The 17,920-nt window shown below is 48.1% G+C and overlaps 1 protein-coding gene across 4 annotated transcripts in view; it reads right to left on the bottom strand.

The window, feature by feature from the left end:
- Positions 1-17,920, bottom strand: part of ZBTB7C (zinc finger and BTB domain containing 7C) — a 150,329-nt gene that overhangs the window by 102,818 nt on the left and 29,591 nt on the right. The window contains exon 1 of one of the 4 annotated variants that reach the window (XM_042028840.1): positions 1,357-1,564. The exons of the other annotated variants lie outside the window; for them this stretch is intronic. The gene's annotated coding sequence lies outside the window, so the exon portion shown is untranslated. Of the gene's footprint in view, positions 1-1,356; positions 1,565-17,920 lie in introns of those variants that run through there. 4 annotated transcript variants of the gene reach the window in all.

Consider the following 17,920-nt stretch of genomic DNA (forward strand, 5'->3'; position numbering starts at 1 on the left):
GAAAAGGGGGAAAGAAAACGGGGAAAAGAAAATGGGTGAAAAAAAATGGGGGGAAACAAAAGGGGGAAAAGAAACAGGGAGAAAGAAAAGTGGGGAAAAGAAAAGGGAGGAAAATAAAAGAAAAGGGGGGAAAAGAAAAGGGGGGAAAAGAAAAGGGGGGAAAAGAAAAGGGGGGAAAAGAAAAGAAAAGAAAAAAGAAAAGAAAAGAAAAGAAAAGAAAAGAAAAGAAAAGAGAAGAAAAGAGAAAAGAAAAGAGAAGAAAAGAGAAGAAAAGAAAAGAAAAGAGAAGAAAAGAGAAGAAAAGAGAAGAAAAGAGAAGAAAAGAAAAGAAAAGAAAAGAAAAGAAAAGAAAAGAAAAGAAAAAAGAAAGAAAAGGGGGGAAAAAAGGAGGGTGAAGAAAAAAAGGGGAAAGAGAAAGGAAGAATAAAAAGTAAACAAAAAAGGGTGAGGTTAAGAAAAGACAAAAAATTGAAAGAGAAAGTCAGCAAGCAAGCAAACCTAGAAAATTGATACTTTCCCAACACTAAAAGAACCTCGAGTCACTTTTTTAAAAAGTCCGAGCCCTTCCTAATAAGATGCCTGACGGGCTGTGATTTATCCAGCCATAAAACTTCCACTTGCATGTGACATTTGCTGGTAGGAATAAATCAGGGCAAAGAAAAGAGGAGCCGCTTTGGAGTTCAATGTGTATTATCCTAATTCTAAACGTATTAGCAGTGGTCTGAAAGCAGGACATTGTCATCCAGACAGACGGACAATGTTCATAACCAATGGTAATTTGTAGGACGCATAATTTGCTACTACCGAAATAGCACAGCATGTGGGGTTTTTTGCCCTTTTTAGTCTATAGCTGTGTCGTTTCTTTTGGCTTGTTGAAAGAAATCTGCTCTGCACACGCGGAGCAAGAGCTCAGACCTTCAGCAGCTCATAGAAAACAGGTGGCCAGGCATCGGGGGAAATACAGCCCTTTGGAAAAAGCTAATAAAATAAGCAGATGATTATAGAAAATGGAGATGAAACTGGCTTCTCTTTCAAAAACAGAAAGTCAGAGAAAAAATAAGTTGAGACTGAGCAAACGCTGACTGAAAACACACCCTGCCACCACCTCTCTGAGTTTTAACAACACCAACAGAGTTTTCGCCCAAAATAAAAAATATTTAGGAAAAGAACAGTCGCCCACTCAGGGCTGGCCATCCCCAAGCCACAAATCTCAGCTTCCCCAGGCTAACCTGGCTGTTGGCTTAACACCAAGCAGGTTGGGGTCTCGGGAAAGTCAGGTTAAAACAGGTTTGCTGTCTTCAGACTTCGTCCCTGCCATCCTCATCTCCCCATCGGACAACAGCGCGCAGCACTTACATGAAAGTTGAAATTTGGTCAAGTCCCAATCCTTTAACTTTCCATGGGGAGAATGTTAGGAGGTACCTCTCCTGCACGCTCCAGGACCACTCTCTTAAAGTGTCAGTTATTTCACGGTGGAGATTCACCAGAAAAAAAAAAAAAGTAAAAGAGAAGGGAAAAAAATAAAGCAAAAACCCACCCCAGAAAAATAAATGCCTGTATCCCTAACAGAGCAGCAGGGTGGAGCCAGTACACCCTTATATTTAGCTGCAGGCAAAGCCTTAAAGTTGTAGTGCATTTATTTTCCATCAAGCACATCCATGTACAAGATAAAAAACTCCCCAGACTCCTGCTATTTGCCCCATTCTGTCTCTCATGGGGCACACTGGGATTGTTATCACTGTTTTATTTTTATTTTCTGAACTCAGGAGCCTAGGGATGGATCAGAGATTTCAACAAGCTCAGCTGAAGTTACCTCAAGCTCAAGTAAGTGCAGTTTCCCACAACCGTGGGAAAATAAATTACCAATTTCTTTTTTTTTTTCCTTACAGTGGAAAAAGGTAGTTACCAGGCATAAATCAGACCTCGTACTTAGAAAATGCTCCACGGGCCGAGAGCCGGTCTCAAAGGCTGTGAATCCATCCTATCTCTCTACCTGCCCCAGCAGAGCTCGCCTGGGTGGCAGCCAAGGTCAAAGCCCATCTGCAGAGGGCACAACTTGCTGGGACATCCAACACAAACAGACACAGGGGAAGGAGGGGAAAAAACCGGGATCTGCTCCCAATCCCTCCCGAGGCTACATCCAGCCCAAGCCACCCCAGCGCCTCCCGCTTGGCCTTGCAGCTCCTTTCATGCCCTGCCAGCCCCCCGGGCGCTCCAGCAGATGCCGTGCGTGGAGCTGCAGCCTCCTCTGCCAAAGCTGGGGGACAGCAGAAGGCTCGGCCAGCTCGTAAAAAAATGAGCATCTGCACTTTGCCACTCGCACAGCTGCACTGTGACAGCAGGGCCTGGAGACGGGGCTGTCTGCGGGGACGCGGTGGGGGAAAGGGAAGCGAGTCCATCACGCTACTGCAGGAGCTGCCACTGACCTTCCAGGGAGCCTTCCTCGAGCTTCAGGGAATGAACTGAGAGGACTGAATAGGAAATTTCATCTTTCTCAGCATTTTCCTTTAAACTGTCCAGCAAAGCTAAACACAGAGGAGTGTCTGAAAGCCCTCAAGAGGAGAAATCAACCGTCTGCTTTCCAAGCAAGTGCCTAGAGAACTGGTTTGGAGAGTCATGCGCCCGTTTTCCCTTTATTCCATCAGAAGGGTTGTTCCCCCAGCAGTCCTAACATCTGAGAGGAGGACAACCCACAACCCCCTCCATGAGGGTCCACTTGCTCTAAATGGGATCCACCTCTGGGTCTACCCTGCCTTGGACTAAAACATGAAAGCACCCACCCAGCTCTCGCAAGAAATCCTGCCTCCACTTCCAGCATTGCTCTCTGTCATGGATTCTTCAGCAGTATGGGCCCCAAAGTCTGTTTCTATCATGTATTTTAAGAAAATTTTGAAAATATTTCTTCTCGGGCACTCTGTAAGTAGGAACTGCCAAACTTCCCACCCCTCTCAGTGGGGGACAGGGAGGTGCTCTGAAGAAAGGCAAAATGCTGTTGTGGCTTTTCCCCCAACCACATCAATCCCTACACGAGGTAGGAGTGAAAGGCCATTTTTTCTCTCAATCTGAAATTTCAAACTGAGAGGCCATCTGGGATCTCTCCTTTTCCTGCACCCCATAACAGGACCTGACATTTACCCAGAGGCAAAGAAGGAGCATCATCATGGGCTTAAGAGCATCAAATCAGCCTCTGGAATTCTGCCACCCAACCCATCCCCTGGAATAAGCTGCCCAGAGAAATGGTTCATGCCCCACCCCTGGAAACACTTAAAGCCAGGTTGGACGGGCATTTGAGCAACCTGATGTTGTTGAAGATGTCCCTGCCCATGACAGGCGGGTTGAAACTAGATGGTCTTGAAGATTCCTTCCAACCCAAACTGTTCCATGACTCTCCTCCAAAGCACTCCAGAACTGTTTGCAGGAGTTCCTTACGAGAAGATCATGGAACAGTTTGGGTTGGAAGGGACCTTAAGGATGATCCAGTGCCACCCCCTGCCACAGGCAGGGACACCTTCTACTATCCCACATTGCTCCAAGCCTCGTCCAACCTGGCTCTGGAGACTTCCAGGGACTGGGCAGCCACAGCTGCTTTGGAAAACCTGGAACAATGAGCAGGTTCAGCTTCATCACCAGGTTTCACCACATCACAGTGACAGCCAGGACATGGCCTGTTAGACAGCCATACCAGATGTGATTAGAAGTTGATAATTAACTCATGATGCATAGAGCAGAGCACCTTTTCTTGCTGCACAGCCCAGCTCTGGAGGGACACCCTGAGGAAAAAAACTGACTCTGTCAATGTACAGGCATTTGGAGACAACCCAACAGCAGATCTCTTGACTGAAAGGGACATTTTTGTTTGTTTGTTTTGAACCACTGGTTGCCAGTGCAGGACCTCACACTGGGCATCTGTCCTACCACACAATTTGTATGACAGATGCTCTTTCGGCTTTCTAATTGTTGAAACAAAGTGGGTACTGAATGAGGGCCTTTGAGGCCGGCAGGGGCTTCAAATATGGTCAGTGTTGAGCTAATTCTGCAGGGCAGTGTCTCCAGCTTCCTCCATCCCCCTCCATATTTATGTTACAGCCATCCAGATCCATTTTTTGCTGACTGTGTCCTTGCCCTCCCTCTGCCCTCTGCAGAATTTCATTAATCCCGCTTTGCTGGCTAGGGGGGACAAACATTCTCTTATTTTTATTTAATTCCTCCCCTCTCTCCCCTCACCTTCAGGGATCTCCTCCTGGTATCCACACATAACATCTCTCACCGTGACCCAGTGAGACGCAGCATTCTGGGGCCAAATGCTCCTGCTAGGTCTTAAGGCCTGGTACCAAACCAGGACTGCTGGAGCACATTGAGCATTTGGCACCTGATTGCTGAGGACCAGGAGCCCAGCCTAGGACCAGAAGGGATCTCACCATCATCAGCACAGTGCAGACCTCTTCCAGGGAAGATGTAGCCCTTGAAGGCAGCAGGGTTAGGAGCTAGAGCTGCCAAAATAGAGTTCAAGTCCTGCAGTCACCCTGGGGCGAGCCAGTTATCAAGGAAAGCTGGGGACAGACCTCAGCATCCTCCCCATCCAGCACCACCTTGCTCTGCACAGCACTGGCAAGATGGTTTTTCCCAGCACACGAGCTCAGGGGGCAATGCCTAAATGCTCCAAAGTACCAGCAAGAGCAGCTGTCAGGAAGCCACCCAGGCTCCAGCTGCCTCCTCTCCCCACACAATCTACCATCAGCAGAGACATGTTCCAAGGAGTTTGTCAAAAAGGGAATTGGAAAGAATAACATGCTCAACTCTTATTTACCTGGGTGGGAGTTCGGCACTTCATGCCATCAGTCCTCTCAGAAATTCCAGCTTAACTGCTACAATGAAAAGGAAATATTTTTCTACACTGGGGTTATTAGATGTTGCCACAGTGGCATGCGTGGGTGTGCACTTCGATATTAACTAAAGGCCCAGATCTGCAAAGACGCACATAAATCACTCGACTCCCATGAAAACAGCAAGAACAGTCATAAAATGACCCAAGTGCTGAGGTCAGATCCACCCAGACAACTTCAGTGTGTGCTACTGAGGCGTAAAAGAGGGAGAAAGAAAAAGCAGACGTATAAAATTTTCATTTCACCTCATGATGTTTCTGCATCAAGTATGTTTTTCTGTGCTGATATAACACTTGCTAAACTCTCCTTGACTCCTCACAGCTGTGATGGAGGGATGTGGATGCTGGCTGGGGCTCCCCACGCTCAGCCTGGTGTCCCTGTCTTCCCTTGGGGCAAGCAGGGATCTGACCACTCACTCCAACAACTGTGATGCCTTTCCCAACCCTTCCTCTCTTCTTTGCCTCTTCTCCCACCTTCCCAAATAGCTACAAAACCAATCAGCAAGTGATGTGCAAGTGATGTGCAAGCAAAGAGGTAGGCTGGTCGCGGAGACAAGGGGTCTAAGGAATGGAAATTTGGGAGGCACAAACACATCTTGTCATGGGATGGAGTGGCGGGGGAGGAGGGAAGAGGTTTTGTTGAGAGATCTGAAGGCTGCCCACCCCTCACCTTCCACCCTTGAGCTCTGGCACTGCAACCTGGTCTAGTGGAAGGTGTCCCTGCCCATGGCAGGGGCATGGAACTAGGTGATCCTTAAGATCCCTTCCAACATAAACCATTGTAGGATTCTAGGATGGCTGGAGAAGACATTGGGAAACCACTGCAGGGAGTAAGTTCTTGACCCTCTCTGTGTCACTGCCCAACTTCCATGGCAGCCCTGGGGACCTGTGGCTCAGTCCATGTGTCCAGCAGCTGACAGGGGTCTGCAGGCACACAAACAACCTCCCACCCATCAGCACTTACAGATGGGCTCCATGCCAGCTGTGGGAGACAGCCACATGGCACACAGCAAGATTGCCACCAGCATATGGTATCTCATTTGGCACAAAATCCCCCCATATAAAGCAAATGCGTTAAAAAAAAAAAAAAAAAAAAAATTCTGAACCACAGCTGAACCACAGCACTCCAGGCCAGCTCCCTGCTGCAGCTGCTCTGGCACCAACAGCCCTCAAAATAAAAGCTTCTGAGTCTTAGTTTTATATTTTTCCTAAAGTGATGCTGGCTTATCTACTCCCTCCCACCCTACAAGTGACACCTTATACACATCCCCCTGACTGCCTCCATGGCTCCTCCATGTGCTCTTTACGCTGGAACAATTAAGCTCTGCTCAACTTTTCCATTAACCCGAGCAGCCCTTAGTCATGTCTAACGAACTCACAACTTGCTGTGTTTTTTAATTTGATTCAAGACTCGTGTCTGCCCGGCTCAGACACATGCAAAAGGTCCAGTCCCTCAGTGCCTCACAGTCAAACACCAGTGAGGCTGCTCCCTGTCCCTGCTCTGCGGAGGCTGGATGACTACATGAGATGCCAGACAGCTCGGAATTAGGGCCAGGATTTATCCCAGGAGAGTCTGGCCGCACAGAGATTGCAGGCACCCTCAGGATTAATTTGTTTAAAAGCATCCACCCATCTGCAGTTGGGTGGCAACCACATGGCAAGGCTCTACCATCACTGCTGTGTCTCATATCACTGCAGATGTTTCCTCACTCAGGTCATTAGGGTCCCTGGCAAGACATTTATTCCGAAGAAATCTAGGCATTTCAAATTATTCCTAGTCCTCCAACAAATCTGACCCTCACCCACTGCATGGTTCAAGAATTACTGATGGGACAGAGAAAGAGCCAGGCCTCAGACCTGTTTCCTTTAGAAGCCAGGATGAAAAATGTTACATGCAAAGAAGGATTCAATCAATTGATCATGCAATCAGCACAAACATGGAAAAGTATGGTGCTAACAGGCTTTGGGAGATTTAGAACCACAGAATCACAGACTTGTCTGGGTTGGAAGGAACCTTAAAGATCACATGTTTACAACCTCCATGCCACCCACTTAGTCCATTCCCTTTGTCACTTAAAACACCAAAATAATCATCAGGGAAAATGTTATCAGGGAAAATCAAGGCAAAGTCACCAAGCTGAACTCCCTGAAGCAGCTGGTAAGAGGCAGAACTGTTCACCCATTATTTTACTGTCTCAGGCTACCTGCAGACTCAGGGAGGTGCTGCTACGCTTGGATTCATGGAGATAATTTTGCAGTCACAGTCGTTAGGGATTCATTTAGAGCTTGGCTTTGTAAACCAGAAAGCTTAATAAAAAAAATACATGCAAGTCTCTGCATCTACAATTTTCAGTACATCACCTGCCCAGGGCATCATCTCCACTCTAGCTTCAAAGGGAGGCATGATGATGGGAATATATGAAGCTCATAAAGTCTTCATGAAAACAAGAGACCTCATCAAGTGAGAGCAACTAAGTGATACCACTGCAAGAAAAGCTGCAATGGGAGCCTGACACCTGACAACACTAGGCAGGAAAACCCCTCCTCAGAGCTGCTACCAGCCCTGAGCCAGCTCCACCCCAACACCCTGCCCAGTATGCCCCACATAGTATGAACCACCAGGCCAGAGCTTCAAAGGATTTGCTCCTTCAATCACTGAAGGATGAGGATGCTTTACATGAGGATGCTTTACAGGGAAGTTGCCTTAGTCTCACGCTCAGCCAGCCCTTCATTAATGACCTGTGGCTGTATGGGAAACATCAAGGTATGAAACAGAGTAACTCAGGAGGAGATGGCAAAAAAGAGGTGACCAGCAGGTGTTGCACCACACAACCAGCCCAAACACATCTGGAACAAACAGCCTGAATCTTCCCCCCCTTGCTCTGCCCTACCCCATTCTGATCCTCTCTCCCTTGGTCTCTCTCCAGTCTGCAGCATGTGGTGACTGTAATTATGGTTCACCTCACTGCTGCACAGTCACACCACGTCCAGGTACTTAACTCCTTTTAATCTTGCTTCATGTTTCAGTCCCTACAGCCCACTCGTGATGTCTGCTACTCTTCTTCCAACACCCTCAATTCATCAATAGCCATGTCAGGCTTTGACCTCCAATTTTCTAACTGCTCAGTTAAACCACTCTGCCACCGACGCTGCTCCTGCCTTTGTTAAAAATGAGGGGGGAGCCTCATTTGCTTTCTTATTTGATCATCACTTCACTTCTGTGGTGTGCACTCTGTTTTCCCATCTTGAAAACCCATCAACCAGCCCCATTCCAGACTGGTGCAGGAGCTGTTGTTACCTTTAATGAGAAGAAATTATGGTTAATGCCCAATTTTAATTTTTCCCTCCTCCTTTAATTTTTTTTTCAATAGCTTTCCCAGAAAAAGCAGCTTTGGCAGAGTGCTGCCACCTGAGTGCTAATGAACGCCGAAGGGACCCGACGTGTCTGCCTCCCTGCCAGACATCAAATTGATTTTCAAATTGCTTTGATGACATAAGGTGGTTTCACAGTTTGGACCTGTGTGATTACCTGATCATTTATCTCAGTGGGCTCCTCCACTTACCTGCTTTAAAATAACCCAGGCTCTGGATTGGACCTTTGTGATGGAGGTTATCGTCCCCCAGGCTGCGGCCAGATCATGGGAGCCCAGTCTGAACTTGGATAATTTGGATATGCCTGAGCCCCAGCAAACGGGTGTGGAGGACAGTTTGCAGCTGAGCACCAACAAAATCTTTAGCCTTCCAGTTTTGGGGCACAAAAAACAAACCCCATCCCTGGAAACATTCAAGGACTGGTGGGACGGGGCTCTGATGGGGGGTCTAATAGAAGATGTCCCTGCCCATTTCAAGCAGACTAGATGGCCTTCACAAACCAAACCATTTTATGATTCCAAAATATAGATGGTTCAGTGCTAGGAAAGAGTTTTGGATGTCTAATGAAATTTAAAAATAAATTTCAGTTGGGGAATTTCAACTGTTGTGCATGGGCCAGGACAGCATCTGACTTACTGGCTGATGTTCTCTCCTGGGCCAAAAGCATGAGGATGAGGAAGGGAGGACAATTAGGGAGCTGGAGGATGTTCTGAGGAGCCAGGAGCTCCCTATGGAGACATTGCAGAGCTCAGGCACACTCGTCCCTCCTTCCAAAACACTCACCCTCTGAGTGGATGCTGGATGGGAAGGAGGTGCGGCTGACAGAAGGGAAACATGATTTAGGGATGGCTGAGACTCTCCTCCATGAGCAAAGACCCAAGCCTAGGAGGAGAGGAGCAGTGCTTGCCAAAGGGAAACCTGAGCACCACATTGCGCCAGGCAGCAGTTTTAAATCCATGGGAAAAGGCAGCAAAGCGAGGCCATCAAAAACACAACCCTGTCCCATTTCTAGGACAGGTGAACAGCCAGGATTTCACTGAGCCTCGTTCCACTGCCTGGTGAGCAGAGTGACCAGGTCACCGACTCTTCCCAGGCCACAGGGGTGCGAGACAGCCGCTGTGCCAGCTGGTATTAGGACTCAACTGAGATAAAGGCATAAACTGCTGCAGGCTGAACTCAGCCTCCAGATCAACATGGATCAGAGACTGGATTAAGGGGGAGGGAAGGGAAATACAAACCACTGGCATTAACCTGTGGGTAACATCAGCAGTGACCCCAAAGGTAGTATTTCTTTTATTCCCACGCACGGCTGTGTCTGGGTACGCGCAACAGCTGGAATGCAAGCGGCTGGAGTGCAATTTATGGAGTGCTTTGTGATGGCAAGGGATGAGGGGAACAGCAGGACAGTATTTATTAGTAGTATTTTACATTAAAAGGAGCACAGTTCCATTGGTGGTTTACATTTCTGGGGCACCTTTCATCTCAAAAGATAACATAAGCATACTGCTAACAAGGGATGGGGGGTGGATGAGCCAAAGCCTCACTACTGGCTCTACCCAGGCTATTTTATATATATATATATAAAATATATATAAAATATATATATTAGGGACTAGAGAAATTCAAATTACCACCTTTGAGTGCAGCCATTTACAGAATCACAAAAACACCATTCTCCCCAGACCTCTGAGTGAACCCTTGCTGTGCCCACATGAAGAAGTAATCAGCACTTAGCAGCATTTCTCTCCCTGCTTTGTATTGCCACACAGGCACTCCCCATTTGCACTTTATAAAGAAAAAAATAAATCACAGGCACCCTAAATAGACTCAGGGGTGGGTTGTTTTTTATTTTTTTCTTCAGCCAGGCAAGCATGTGCACCTTTGGCGCAGATCCTGCTGGGTTTGGAGAAGGATAACTACAGCACAGGTTGGAAGAGCAAGCCCTGACCACCCTCAAGACATCAACTTGGTGCACAAGCTGATGGATGGGAGACCCCAGTGTCCATGAGGGCTTCACACCCATCTGTGGGTGTGTGGGTGGAAAATGCTCTTACTCAGATGTACTGGGTTTGTGCGGCCAGGTTTTGGTTGTTGCAGGGGTGGCTTCTGTGAGAAGCTGCCAGGAGCTTCCCCCATGTCCAGCAGAGCCAATGCCAGCCAGCTCCAGGACAGACCCCAAGGCCAAACCCATCAGGAATGATGGTGATATCTCTGGGATAACAGATTTAAGAAGAAAATAAAGTTGTTGCCCCGTTGTAATTGTGGCCAGAGAGAGAGAGGGGTGAGAACATGTGAGAGGAACAACTCTGCAGACACCAAGGTCAGGCCAGGAGAGGCAGGAGCTGCTCCAGGTGCCAGAGCTGAGATTCCCCTGCAGCCCCTAGTGCAGCCCATGGTGAGGCAGCTGTGCCCCTGAGGCCATGGAGGGCACCAGGATGCAGAGATGCACCTGCAGCCCCTGGAGGAGCCCATGCCAGAGCAGGGGGATGCCTGAGAGGAGGCTGTGACCCAGAGGGAAGCCCGTGGAGAGGGGAGCACATGCTGTGGCACGGGAAGGACTCCAACTCCTCTCCCTGAGCAGTGTCAGGACCATGGTGTGATGAACACATCATAACCCTCCTTCCCTGTCTCCTTGTGCCACTGGGAGAGGAGAGAGAGCTGGGAAAGGAGGGGTGGAGGTAAAGTGTTTCAAGGTCTGTTTTTACTTCTCATTATCCTGTTCTGATTTTGTTGTTAATAAATTAAAATAATATCCCCAAGCTGAATCTGTTTTTCCCACGATGGTATTTGGTGAGGGATCTCTCACAGTCCTCATCTCAACTCACGACCATTCTGCTACATTTTCTCTCCCCTGTCCAGCTGTGAAGAGGAGTGAGAGAGCTGCTTTGGTGGCTGCCTGGAATCCAGCCAGAGTCAACCCACGACAGCCAGATGATATTTGGGGAGATATTGCCAGCAGGTAAAGGGAGAGGACTCTGTCCCCCTCTGCTCTGGTATGACCCCATCTGGAGTCCTGCATGCAGCTCAGGGGTCCTTAGCACTGAAAAGATACGGACCTGCGGGAATGAGTCCAGAAGAGGCCACCAAGATGCTCCAGGGCTGGAGCCCCTCTGCTCTGCAGCCAGCCTGGGACAGCTGGGGGTGTTCAGCTGCACAAGAGAAGGCTCCAGGGAGAGCTCAGAGCCCCTGGCTCGGCCTAAAGGGGCTCCAGGAGAGCTGCAGAGGGACTGGGGACAAGGCATGGAGGGACAGGACACAGGGAATGGCTTCCCAGTGCCAGAGGGCAGGGATGGATGGGATATTGGGAAGGAAGTGCTGTCTGTGAGGGTGGGCAGGCCCTGGCACAGGGTGCCCAGAGCAGCTGTGGCTGCGCCTGGATCCCTGGCAGTGTCCAAGGCCAGGCTGGACAGGGAATGGAGCAGCCTGGGACAGTGGAAGGTGTCCCTGCCCATGGCAGGAGATGGGACAAGATGAGCTTTAAGTTGATCTTTAGATTCCTTCCAATCTCAATCATTCTAGGGTTCTATGATATCTCTCCCCACTGTGCAAAGTGAGACATCACCAACAATCACTTCCAAACCCTGGTGCAGCAGAGACCTGCCCAAAATAGCCCAAAGGTGATAATTCAGCCTTGTTTTAGGATTAGGGCCATAGCAGCTAAAGCAAAAGAACAGTCACCACGCAGAGCAGGAATACTTTTACATCATCAGCTACCCAAATCACTTCTAGACCCCATCCAAAGTTTGCCACTTCCACAGAAAATTAATTTTGCCTTGCACCCTGTAGCATATAGAGCTGCAGGTTGCCTTTTCCAGACACAGCTCTTTGCAGTATGAGTAACAGAAAATGTGTTTTCCCCACATATGGGGAACCATCTGAAAGCCCTGCTACACCAACCTGATGGCAGAACCAAGCAAATGTTTGGTGACATTTCCCTATTGCTGTCTCACAGTTAAATAAGCTTTTAAAAAAATCCTTGCTTTGGTGCTGGCTAAGTCTATTTTATCAGTGTGAAAATCCTCCAGAGCTCAGCAGCAGAGATTGAAGCAAGCCAGGTAAAAGTAACGGGAGAAGAGCAAATATAAACTCGAGCATCTCCCCTCTCCTCCAGAGAACAGCAGTGCCTTGCTGTTAGCAATTAAAGAAACAAAAGCTACAGGGCTGCTGCCATCCCCCTGCACACAGCTCTTCCCCAACCTCGGATGTGGATGACAGCTACTGGATCCACACTGTGCAAAACGTTCCTCCAGAGGTTTGCGACCTCCGTCTCGCCCGCCATGGCGTTGACAGCTCCCAGTCGCCAGTGGGCACGGGAATTCTCCAGCAATTCCCGAGGGATCACTCACCCCTCTGCGCATCCCAACTCCATCCGCCTCCCCCACCACCACACACTTGCTTTTGGGCTGCATTTGGAAGCTTAGCCTGCTAATTAGGGTAAAGGAAATCAACACGTCCAGCCCTGACCTCCAGTGTCCTCAGCTCCTCTGTTTGCTGGTGTTGCCCTTGCAAAAAGCCTGCCAGTGTTTTGGCAGGAGCAGGCTGCTCTCTGCCTCGTGGGAGCAAATGATAACGCAGCAGAGAATTACAGCCCCCCAGACTGCCAGGGGATGGTTCAAATAGGGGAGGAAGGTGCAAAGGATTGCATGCTCTGGTTTGAAAAATCAGGAGCTTTTTCAGAGTTTCTGAAAAAACTGGACAACCCTGTGATTTCTTTTTTTTCTTCAATTTCATCTGTTTCCTGCCAATTGAATATCGCACAGTTTCCTCCAGAACACAGAACAAAATTAGATGAGACTCACTCCGGTGGAAAACTCTTTCTTCTTACCAATTCTTCAGACCCAGGGGAACGACTACAGTGGAAACGAGCTGAAGACAGAAACGAGCTGGGGGCTGATCCTCAAAGACCAATTAAGCCTCTGGCATCCCTCATTTTGATGATGCTCCTCCTTGGGCTCCAGCAGGCAGCATGATGCATCTCCTGCCCAAAATGCTAAGGAAAGAACACACATTGCTGCCTGCAAAGAGGGTACATCAAGATCAATGGCTCACTGCAGACCCCAGCGTGAGAATGATGTCACTCCACTGCCAGAGGTGTAGTAACGAGCCCTACAAACGAAAACATCGTGCATCACCGAGCTGTCTGTTGAGCTTACCCTCCAAAAAAAAAAAAGGGGCATTGACCTGAAAAAATCAGAGTTTGCTTTTAGGCGGGTGGGAAGATGGTGCTGAGAGAGAATGGGCAGCACAGCAGCTCAGGATTGTAAAATCATAGAACAGTTTGGGTCGGAAGGGACCACCCAGTTCCAACCCCTGCCACGGGCAGGGACACCTTCCACTAGACCAGGCTGTTCCAAGCCCTGTCCAGCCTGGCCTTGGACACTTCCAGGGACAGGGAATCCCCCACTGTGCTGTGCCTGGTGGGCTCAGTCAGGACAATGCTCCCTAATCTGTGGTGCCAACTCCCCAAGGCGCCTCATCGCCTCCTCCAGCCCCAGAATGATGCCTCAGTAACTCCTGCCAGTGGATTCATCAGGGCCTCACTTGCTTTACTGTGGAGCCCAAGATGGCCAGCGAGGGCTGGGATGCTGCACTGGGCACCATGGGCAGCCCTACAGCCCTGCCATGAAATCCTGAATTTAGTATCACCAGATGCAATGGGCTGTTCCACATATTCCCACACGGGTTTTCCATCAGTCGTTTTCACAGATTCCAAACCAGGGCATTCCAGGAGCTGGAAGAGGTGAATAATCTTTTTTTTTTTTTAATCCAATGACATCTCTTACTTGTATTAAAAGTAGGAGGAAAATGGCTTGAGTCAATGAGAAACAGATCTGGGGGGGAAGTGACACAGGAAAAAAAGAAAAGCTTACCCCCTCCACATTTTATTTGAATCAAAACTAAATGTCTTAGTCCACTACTACCAAGTCTTGTTTAATCTCCCCTCCTTCTAGCTGTTAACTGTAATTCCCAAACAAAAAGTTGAAAAGCTTCATTGAGAAGCTGTCAAAAAGAAAATGTTTTGGCATTTCCAAAATGACACATTTCATTCTGACATTTCACTTGAAATGCCTGGACATTAAAAATAAATTAGCTCCCCCTGGGGATTTTCAACATATCCAGTTGCCAAATTCAATTTAAGCTCATGAATACTACAGGCTTTCCAAAATTCAACTTTTGAATTCACAGAATCACAGAGTGCTTTGGACTGGAAGAGACCTTAAAGTTCATCCCATTCCACCCCCTGCCATGGGCAGGGACACCTCCCACTATCCCAGGGCTCCAAGCCCCATCCAACCTTGCCTTGGACACTGCCAGGGATCCAGGGGCAGCCACAGCTTCGCTGAGCACCCTGTGCCAGGGCCTCACCACCCTCACACTACGAAATGCCTTCCTAATATCCAATCTAAATCTACTTTAATTAACTTACACTGGAAGTTCAGGTCAGTTTTGGTCCAGACAGTGATGCTGATACCCAAAACTTGATCTCCAGCCAACATCTCAAGCCTAGAAATATTTACACCTTATGAAAATATTATATATGAAGAGAATGAGTTAGCCTATGACCCAACAACAGCCCCTCAAATTATTCTAACATGTGTTTTGCTCCTCACATACTGCTGTCATTCATGGGGATTAATGCTTGTTATTAATCACCTGATGTGAAGACACAGGAGAAAACCATCTCCCCGTGTACTAGCCAGAGGGAACATTATTTATCTGCTATCACCAACACGTAATAAAAACAATTTCTGAGTAGATCTCACCTCTCATACACAGACGACCATGCCACGTCGTGAGTGATTTGCAGGGCTTTGGAGGCATGACAAAACCAGCCAGCAATGACAACCAAGGGTATCGTCTCACAGCCCCTCCTCAGATGAGTAATACTCATGGAGATAAGCACATCCATCAGCCTGAGGTCTTGCTGAAGACTTCTGGGGACACCAGAGTGGTCACATCCCTTCTGGCTTTCCAAGAGGCTACTAGTGGGACTCAGAAGAGACCCCAGAGCAGCTGCAAGGTTCACCAGGAACCTGGGCTGTCCAACCTGGTGGAGCTATCCTACACCTGTGTTCCTAGAAATGTCATACAGGATCCCAGAACGGTTTAGGTTGGAAGGGACCTTAAAGATCACTTTTTTCCAATCCCAACCACCACAGGAGTGATACCCACCAGGTCAGGTAGCTCCAAGCCTCATCCAGCCTGGTCCTGGACACCTCCATGGATGGGGCAGCCACAGCTGCTCTGGGCACGCTGTGCCATGCCCTCACCACCCTCACAGTCAAGAATTCCTTCCCAATACCTATTCTAAATCTTTCCTCTTTTAGTTTCAAACCATTCTCCCCGTCATGCTCAGTGGTTCCAATCCAGCTTGGACAGACAATGGCTAAGGGAAAACTTGTACCATTAGGCTTAAATCCATCACCATGCTGGTGTGACCTTGCTGTGTGACTGAGGGACCAAAGCCAGTCTAGGGCAGGAAAACCTGTCCCCAGCCACCACCAGCAAGGTACCACCTCCTTCCAACAGCACAAAATCTGAACACAGGATCAGCAACTTATCCCCACCTTGCTGTGGAGGCTCCAGGGGGCTGTTTTCCCTGGTTTTACTTTTTAACGCTGCAGTTTACTCATACTCATGCACTTAGCACCAAAGACAGATCTGAGAGAAGGACAGACAACAAACTTCCACTCTCCTGGATGTCTGTAACACCAGGTCTAAACCAAAATATCCTTGCACTCTCCTGAGCAGGACTACAGTGGGTCTGAAACACCGACTCTGCTCCAGCTCGAGCTTCATATTGAACTGCACACTGAAGAAAAACTTACATGTTTATACACCTTGCTTGCACAGCACGGTGCCTGTAGGCTAGAGGCTCGAGTTCCTTCTTTTGATTCACTCCTTGAGTGAGTCAAACTATTTATTTGAACTCAAATCCGCATGAGGTGCAGAACAGCTCAGGCTTCGGCTCAGTGCCAGCTGCACTCCCATTGTCCACCATATAAAAGCAGGTATCCTGGCACGGACACAGGAGGTATGAAATACAGAAGATGACAAAACACTGCTTTTGTAAGACACCTGCAGAAAAAAGAACTAATGCAATACCAAAAAAAAAAAAAAAAAAGAAGAAAAGAAAATAAAGAGAAAGATCTATATTTTGCTTTTCTCTCCTGTTGTCCTTTCTCTGGATCCCTTTACCTCTTGCTTTTTTTGAGATTAGGGACAGAACAACCAGCCTCTTCGCATTCAGCCTTTTCTCCATTCCCCACACACTGCTGTATTTAATCCATGCCCTGAAGCTCAGCCAACATCCCTTATTAAATGAAGTTGGCTCTTCATCTGCTGAACTACAAAAAAAATTAAAAAGCAATCTTATGAGAAATGCAGGGCTTCTGGGAATCCTAAAATGATTTGTGTTGGAAGGGACCTTAAAGCTCATCCCATTCCACCCCCTGCCATGGGCAGGGACACCTCCCACTGTCTCAGGTTGCTCCAGGCCCCATCCAACCTTGCCTTGGACACTGCCAGGGATCCAGGGGCAGCCACAGCTGCTCTGGGCACCCTGTGCCAGGGCCTGCCCACCCTCACAGACAGCAATTCCTTCCCAATTTCTAATCTGAACCTGCCCTCTGGCAGTTTAATATTCCTAAGGAGGCTGCACCTTTTCTCTGGACTCCCAAACTAAAAACCTGTTGGTATGAAGTCAGATCTGGGCTTTTCATCAACTCGAATCCTCCAGCTGAAAACCAAGTGCACGAAGGAAATCCTCTGGAGCACGCCAGGTGTGTGAGTACTGGACCAGTGCACTGAGGTGGCACATCCAAGACTTGACACACATGCACTCTTCACGGCGAGATGCATCAAAGGTTCCTTGACTTTCCTCTTCAAGAACAAGCCCTGGCCTTGTTGATTGGCACAGCAGATAATTTTGGCAACTATTTTGCTCACGTACAAGTTCTCTGTCATTCCAGGTGAGTGGAGTATCCCCTGCATCCTACTGCACGAGGGGATTTCTCCCTCCAATCCCCCATCCAGAAACACCCCATGCATGAGCAGTGACTCTACTGAAGGAGGAATGGCAAGGAAGAGCTCCAGGCTTTGGAAAAGGGGGTCCTGGATACATGTTTTGACATTTAAGGTACAATACAAATGTACTTTCTCGCAAGCAGTATCTGATGAGCTGTGCTCAAGATCACATCCAAGGAGCAACAGCCCCTGGAGTACAGCAGAGTACAAGTGGTCTCTAACAGGGTATTTGGCTGTTACTTCAGTATTAATCCCCTCAGCAGCTAAATCGTGGGAGGCTCACAAAATCTCTCTTTTCCCCACAGTACCAGTGAAAGGTCTTCAGCAATTTCCATCCAAACAACTGTGCTTTGTGAATAACGGGACCATTCATGGAGTATAATTTTATTACCTCATTCAAGCAATTTTAGCCAAATTGTGCTTCCTCTCTTGAAGAGCTGCCTTTGGTGAGGAGAGATTGTTCACGACCACAGAAGCAACAAAAATACACATTCTTTACTTCCACAGTCTGGTCTTGTATTTTGGTTTTTTTGTCATTTATTTCCAAAATACCTGCTGTCTGTCAGAATGATGCTTCTCCTCTGACAGAGCCTATAACCATCACTCAAAGATCATGGCATCTCACAAGAGTTCAGTGGA

The sequence above is a fragment of the Corvus kubaryi genome, unplaced genomic scaffold (genome assembly GCF_017639235.1).
Source record: "Corvus kubaryi isolate FWS band 111438036 unplaced genomic scaffold, C.kubaryi_AGA036_p1.0 37308, whole genome shotgun sequence".
Classification (NCBI taxonomy): domain Eukaryota; kingdom Metazoa; phylum Chordata; class Aves; order Passeriformes; family Corvidae; genus Corvus; species Corvus kubaryi.